The sequence below is a fragment of the Trichechus manatus genome, unplaced genomic scaffold, assembly GCF_000243295.1.
Source record: "Trichechus manatus latirostris isolate Lorelei unplaced genomic scaffold, TriManLat1.0 scaffold00072, whole genome shotgun sequence".
Taxonomy (NCBI): Eukaryota; Metazoa; Chordata; class Mammalia; order Sirenia; family Trichechidae; genus Trichechus; species Trichechus manatus.
The window spans coordinates 12,263,860-12,270,276 of NW_004444008.1; the positions used below are offsets into that span (position 1 = coordinate 12,263,860).

General features: G+C 45.7%; 1 protein-coding gene across 1 annotated transcript in view; it reads right to left on the reverse strand.

The window, feature by feature from the left end:
- The window catches only part of DAP (death associated protein), a 94,658-nt gene that overhangs the window by 67,013 nt on the left and 21,228 nt on the right, over positions 1 to 6,417 (reverse strand). The gene's annotated exons all lie outside the window — the stretch shown is intronic.

The following is a 6,417-nucleotide window of genomic DNA, read 5'->3' on the forward strand; positions in this document are numbered from 1 at the left end:
TTTTTTTTTTTTTTTTTTAATGTAGCATCTCAACAATTCAGCAGCCTAAGAAATTATTCCTAAATGTCTGGAAAATTACAAGATTAAAGGGAGTCAGAGTAGCATAAATATTTGCGAGAAAAATAATTACTACTAAGAGTTGTTTTTTCTGGGTTACATAATAACCTCTTTAGTGTTCCAGTTGTTTGTTTTCTCTGTAATCAGTACTTGATTTTCCAATTAATGGCGAAGGAAGTTGTCTAAGATAAGTCAGCAAACTAAAGCCAGTTTTAAATATCTGGGAAGGAAAGCAGAGAGTTTCGCCAACGTTGATCTATGGATAAGGGGAAGCTGGCATCTGCAATTACACACTTATCTCGATATCTAGGGAACATTCAGTTCAAAACATGAAGAAATAGAAAACTTCAGGATTAGGTTAATGTGGACGTTGAAGTCATAGCCCCAAATACATTTCCAAGGGAACAATGAAATATCTTACAAATTCTGCAACTAAACAAAGCTTTCTATATATGTAGTAAAACCAGCCAGTCCCCTGCAACCTTGTAAACTGATAATTGGACCATCTACTGATGGCAGTGAGGCATAGGTGGTTCAGTGGTCGCATTCTCCTCTTTCACGCAGGGGACCCAGGTTTGATTCCCAGCCAATGCACCTCACGCGCAGCCACACCTGTCTCTCAGTGGAGGCTTTCGAGTTGCTGTGATGCTAAACAGGTTTCAGCAGAGCTTCCAGACTAAGACAGACTAGGAGGAAAGGCCTGGAGATCTACTCCCAAAAATCAGCCATAGAAAACCCTATGGGGCACCATAATCTGAACCACAACTGATGCTGGTGATGGCGGAAGACCAGGAGTGCCTGGTTCCACTGTGCATGGGGTTGCCATGAGTTGAGGGCTGACTCGATGACAGCTAACACCACCACCAACGGATGGAGAGGCTGCAGACAGGTGGAATCACGACCTTGACATGTATGGAAAAGGTCACGAGCAAGCCCAGAACATCAGCACAATTTATTTAATCAAGGGATGTGGATTTGCAGTCTGTGCAGATCCCCAAAGTGTCCTGTCAACCCAGGCAACTTTTATGGCATAGTAAGGGGCATGGGCTTCCAAGTCAAGACAGACTCAGTGCTGAATCCTAGCCAGGCTGCTGGCTGGCGACATACCACTGAGCCTGTTAAACCCTCTAAGCTTTGGCTTCATCATCTCTGTTGTTGTTAGGTGCTGTTGAGTAGGTTGCGACTCATAGCGACCCTATGTACAACAGAACGAACACTGTCGGGTCCTGAGCCATCCTCACAGCTGTTGTTATGTTTGAGCCCATTGTTGCAGCCACTGTGTCAATCCACGTCCTTGAGGGTCTTCCTCTTTGCTGCTGACCCTACACTTTACCAAGCATGATGTCAATGGTATATTGAATATTCTTCGCATATGAGGTGATTGAAAATATCATGGCTTTGGTCAGGCACACCATAGTTCTCAAAGTGACACCTTTGCTTCTGAACACTTTAAAGAGGTCTTTTGCAGCAGATTTTCCCAATGCACTGGTATTTCAAATACCAGCAGGGTACAAGGGTTTAATAATACCAACTTATAGGGGGTGTGAGCATTAAACCCAATGCAAAGCACTCAGTGGTTGTCAGCACAAAACAAGTGCTCAGTTGTTGAGCACAGCTTAGTGGCTAAGGAATCCATGGCTGGTTCAAACAGTTAATGTACACCAGCTGCTAACAGAAAGGTGGGCGGTTCAAGTCCACCCAGAGGCACCTTGGAAGAAAGGCCCGGCGATCAACTTCTTTCTGAAAAACTAGCCACTGAAAACCCTATGGAGCACAGTTCTACTCTGATGTTCACAGGTTCGCCAAAGATTGAAATCGACTTGATGGCAATTCTTTTCTTTTTTCTTCCCCGTTTTTCTTTTTAGCAACTAAAAACAAAGCCTCTGGACCCAACCGCCAGCACTGGGATGCAAGCTCTGCCATTTATGTGCTGTGCGACCTTGGAAAAGTCACTTAACCTCTCTGTGCCACTGAAATGAAAGTAGTAATCTGAAATGGGGATAACAATCAATAACCAACCCTGAAATAGGAATGATAATAGAGTAGTTGCAAGGGGTCAATGAATTAATATGGCCAGAATACTAGAATAGGGCCAGGCCCATGGCACTCTAAGAATTAGTGAGGGTTTTTATGAAGCATAATAATACTATAATAAGTAACTAAATCAGGTCTCGAGGTGGCACAAATGATTTGTTCTTGGCTACTAACTTAAAGGTTGGAGGTTCAAACCCATCCAGTGGTGCCACAAAAGAAAAGCATGGTGACCTATTTCCATAAAGATGACATCCAAGAAACTCTATGGAGCAGTTCTACTCTGTAACACACGAGGTCTCCATGAGATAGAATCGACTTGACGGTAACTGGTTTGTTTGTTTGTTTTTGGTGTTATTAACTATGATTATTCAGTGAACTACCAGAAAAACGGGGAGGAGTGCTCGGTGGTGGACGTGAACCGTGACACAGAGTACCAGGCCTGATGCAGGTTTCCAGAAGGAGTTGTGCTGGCAATAAACATCAAGAGCGTGAGTCTCCACAGGCTTGCCCCACTCTGCAAATGCGTGACAAGTGGTCTAACCCACAGCAGCAGAGAGAAGCAGAAGTCAAGGGGACAGCTCCAGCACACCCACAAGGGATGTATGATGGTGATTTGGCTGCAGGGACACAAAAAGCCTTGTTCGCGCGTTATGCAAACCCTACCCTGCAGTAAATCTGCTCCAAAATACTTGGTTCTACAGGGAACAAAGGAGCCCTGGTGGTGCAGTGGTTAAAGTACTTAGGGGCTAACCAAAAGTTTGGCAGTGCAAGCCCACCATACGCTCCGTGAGAGAAAGATGTGGCAGTCTGCTTCCATAAAGATTACAGCCTTGGAAACCCTATGGGGCCGTTCTACTCTGTCTTATAGGGTCACTGTGAGTCAGAATCAACTCGACGGCAATGGGTTTTTTTTTAATTTTATTTTTTATAGGGAACGAATCTTTAAGGTGAGTAAGATGCTAAAATTCAAAGTGCTGGGTGCTTGGTCCTTTCACTTTACAACTGCCCATCCTGTGGCATATTTATTTAAATTGCTCATATTCCACAAATGCTGTACTTCATCTCATGGAGAAAAAATCAATAGTGAGAAAACTAATGGGCTGTTCTGTCCTTATTTCTAAACATGCCCATAAATTCTCAGCTCTCGCTGTGCTAGGCAGAGAAATAGCTCTTTGTAGCTTATTCCACTCACACGCACGCATAAGAGCATGTGTCTCATTAACTTTCCAGGATTTATCTTCCGGGCAAGGCTTTCTCTCTCCTCCTCCTCCTTCCTTCTAAAGGAGACAGCTGGACGTGAGGAAGGGCAATGACATTCCAGGTTTCCCAAGGGAAGGAAATGAATACAGGCACCCATGCTCTTACCCACAATTCTGAATTCAAGAATGTTCTGGAAACCGAAAGTTTCCTTATGACACATCTGGAGGCAAAACTGGACCTGATACAAATGCATTTTGCAGTAAAACTTGATCTGAACTGGCACGCGTCTCTAGATTTTTTCAGTTTATCTCACGCAGTGTGAGCATCATATACGGGTCACAATATGCTGTCTGAGACCCCACTACCACCTCCAGCTGCACTGATTCTGACTCACGGCCACCCTGTGTGTGTGAGAGAACTATGCCCTGTAGGGTTTTCAAGGGCTCATTTTTTTTTTTTTTGAAATTGTACTGCAGATGAAGGTTTACAGAACAAATCGTTTCTCATTAAACAATTAGTACACATATTGTTTTATGACAATGGTTAACAACCCCACATGTCAACACTGTGCTTTCTCAACCTTGGGTTCCCTATCACCAGCTGTCCTGTCCCCTTCTGCCTTCTAGTCCTTGTCCCTGGGCTGTTGTGCCCCATTAGTCTCGTTTTGTTTTATGGGGCTATCTAATCTTTGGCTGAACGGTGAACCTCGGGAGTGACTTCATTACTGAGCTAAAAGGGTGTCCAGGGGCCATACTCAGGGGGTTTCTCCAGTCTCTGTCAGGCCAGTAAGTCTGGTCTTTTTTTGTGAGTTAGAATTTTGTTCTACATTTTTGTCCAGCTCCGTCCGGGACCCTCTGTTGTGATCCCAGTCAGAGCAGTCATTGGTGGTAGCCGGGCACCATCTAGTTGTACTGGACTCAGTCTGGTGGTCAAGAGCTGATTTCTTTGGAAGTAGATGGCCAGGACTCGGGTGGACTCGAACCTCCAGCCTTTCGGTTAGCAGCCAAACACGTGAACCATTTGTACCACCCAGGACTCAAGACCTTGCTAAGGGTGGGTCTTAGTTATCTAGTGCTGCTACAACAGAAATACCACAGTGGATGACTTTAACAAAGAGAAATTTATTTCCTCACAGTTAAAGTAGGCTAGAAGTCCAAATTCAGGGCGTCAGCTCCAGGGGAAGGCTTTTTCGCTCTGTCAGCCTTCTTCTCTTCGGTGTTCCCTGGGACTAGGAGCTTCTCTGCGCAGGGACCCCAGTCCAAAGGACGCGCTCTGCTCCTGGCACTGCTTTCTTGATGGTATGAGGTCCCCCAGTTCTCTGCTTGCTTCCCTTTCCTTTCATCTCTTACAAGAGATAAAAGGTGGTGCAAGCTACACCCCAGGGAAACTCCCTTTACATTGGATCAGGGATGTGACCTGAGTAAGGGTGGTGTTACAATTCCACTCCAATCCTCTTTAACATAAAATTACAATCATAAAATGGAGGACAACCACACAATTCTGGGAATCATGGCCTAGCCAAATTGTTACACTCATTTTTTGGGGGACATAATTCAATCCACAATAGGGTGCTATACGGCATTTGCACTACATTGTCCTCCTAAAATCGGTACCGTTGTTGCTGGCTGCCATTGAGTCAGCTCTGACTCACAGCAATCCCGTGCACAGCAGGAATGGACCATTGTGATCGACAGGTTTTTACTGGCTGATTTTTTGGGAGTAGACCGCCAGGCCTTTCTTCCTAAAATCATTACTACCCTCTTAAAATCCCCAAATTTCTAAACTCTCATATATGTTGGGTCCCCAGGTTTTCAGATACAGGCTTGTGGATCAAAGGAGTTATGGAGGTTGTGATGTTACAAGCACAGCCTGTGAAAACAGCCAGTGAGATACTAACTCTAGAATTGTCTTTAAGCTGCTGCCTTCTTTAAAAACTAGACTTTGGGCTAAACCTTCACATTGCTGACCTGATGATTTAAAATAGACAATAATCACTTGTAAACTGTGCCCCAAATTTTGTTCTCCCTTCAAGTGACTGCACTGTAACTCACATGACATGAGGTTTGATAGAAAAGAGCCCCTGGTGGATTATATACATATGCGGACATGTGGGGTGACCAGCAACACGCCTGTCCTTTGTTAAGGGGGCCTGTGCTCTTGGGGGTCACACTCTTTTGGAAGCCTGGTCTGCTCTGGAGTCCACTATGCCTGGGTTTAAATTCCTGCTTCATCAACCTGCAAGGTGGATGGCGTGGGTTCAGTTCCCTCACATGTAAGCTGGGGAGAACACCCCCACTATTCAGGACTGTTGGAATGAAATGAAATAATGGGTCTTGCCCGTAGAAATAAAGGTGAGCTTCCTTCCACACCTTCTCTCCTCCTCTGGTTCAGATATTGCCTAGAGTCAACTTATAGAAAACATGGAGACACTCAGAGAGATGTGTGTTTGTGGTGCGTGTTTGTGTATTACAAGGTCAAAGAAAGTGGATTTCTGTGGAGGTCCCTGAAGCATGCTCGAAATCCGAACCTCCCAAGTCAACAAGTACGGAATCAGAGAAGGGTACCCTCAGGGAGACGAGCTTTCTAGGACCCAGGAAGGCTGGGGGATAGAGGCGGTACATAACAACACCTGGGCACTGACTTGGGTGTGGCCTTGCTGACTCTAGATTTGGCTGAAGATCCAGGAGTGCCAAAATGCTTGTGAACATTTCTAAAATAAGGGAGTTCTCTGCCCTGGCTGCCCAGCCGGCCAGACCCACCCCTAGAGACCCAACTGACATGGCAGTTTCCAAAGGTGACCAGGGGATTTCAAGATTCAATAGTGTATAAACCATATATTCAATATTGTTGCCAAAGTTGAGAACCACTGCCCACCGAACTGTTAGTACATGCTCCTCTGGAGAGACAATGGGAACCTAGGATTTGTCATGGTGGTGTCAGTGTGGGCTGGTGGAGGACATGCAGTGTGGGTTGGTGGGACAGTGTGGGCCAGTAGGTGGGGGGCATGCAGTGTGAGCTGGTGGGGGGTACAGTGTGGACTGGTGGGACACAGCATGGGCAAGTGGGTGAGGTGGGGGGCATGCAGTGTGGGCTGGTGGGACACAGCGTGGGCCAGTGGGTGAGGTG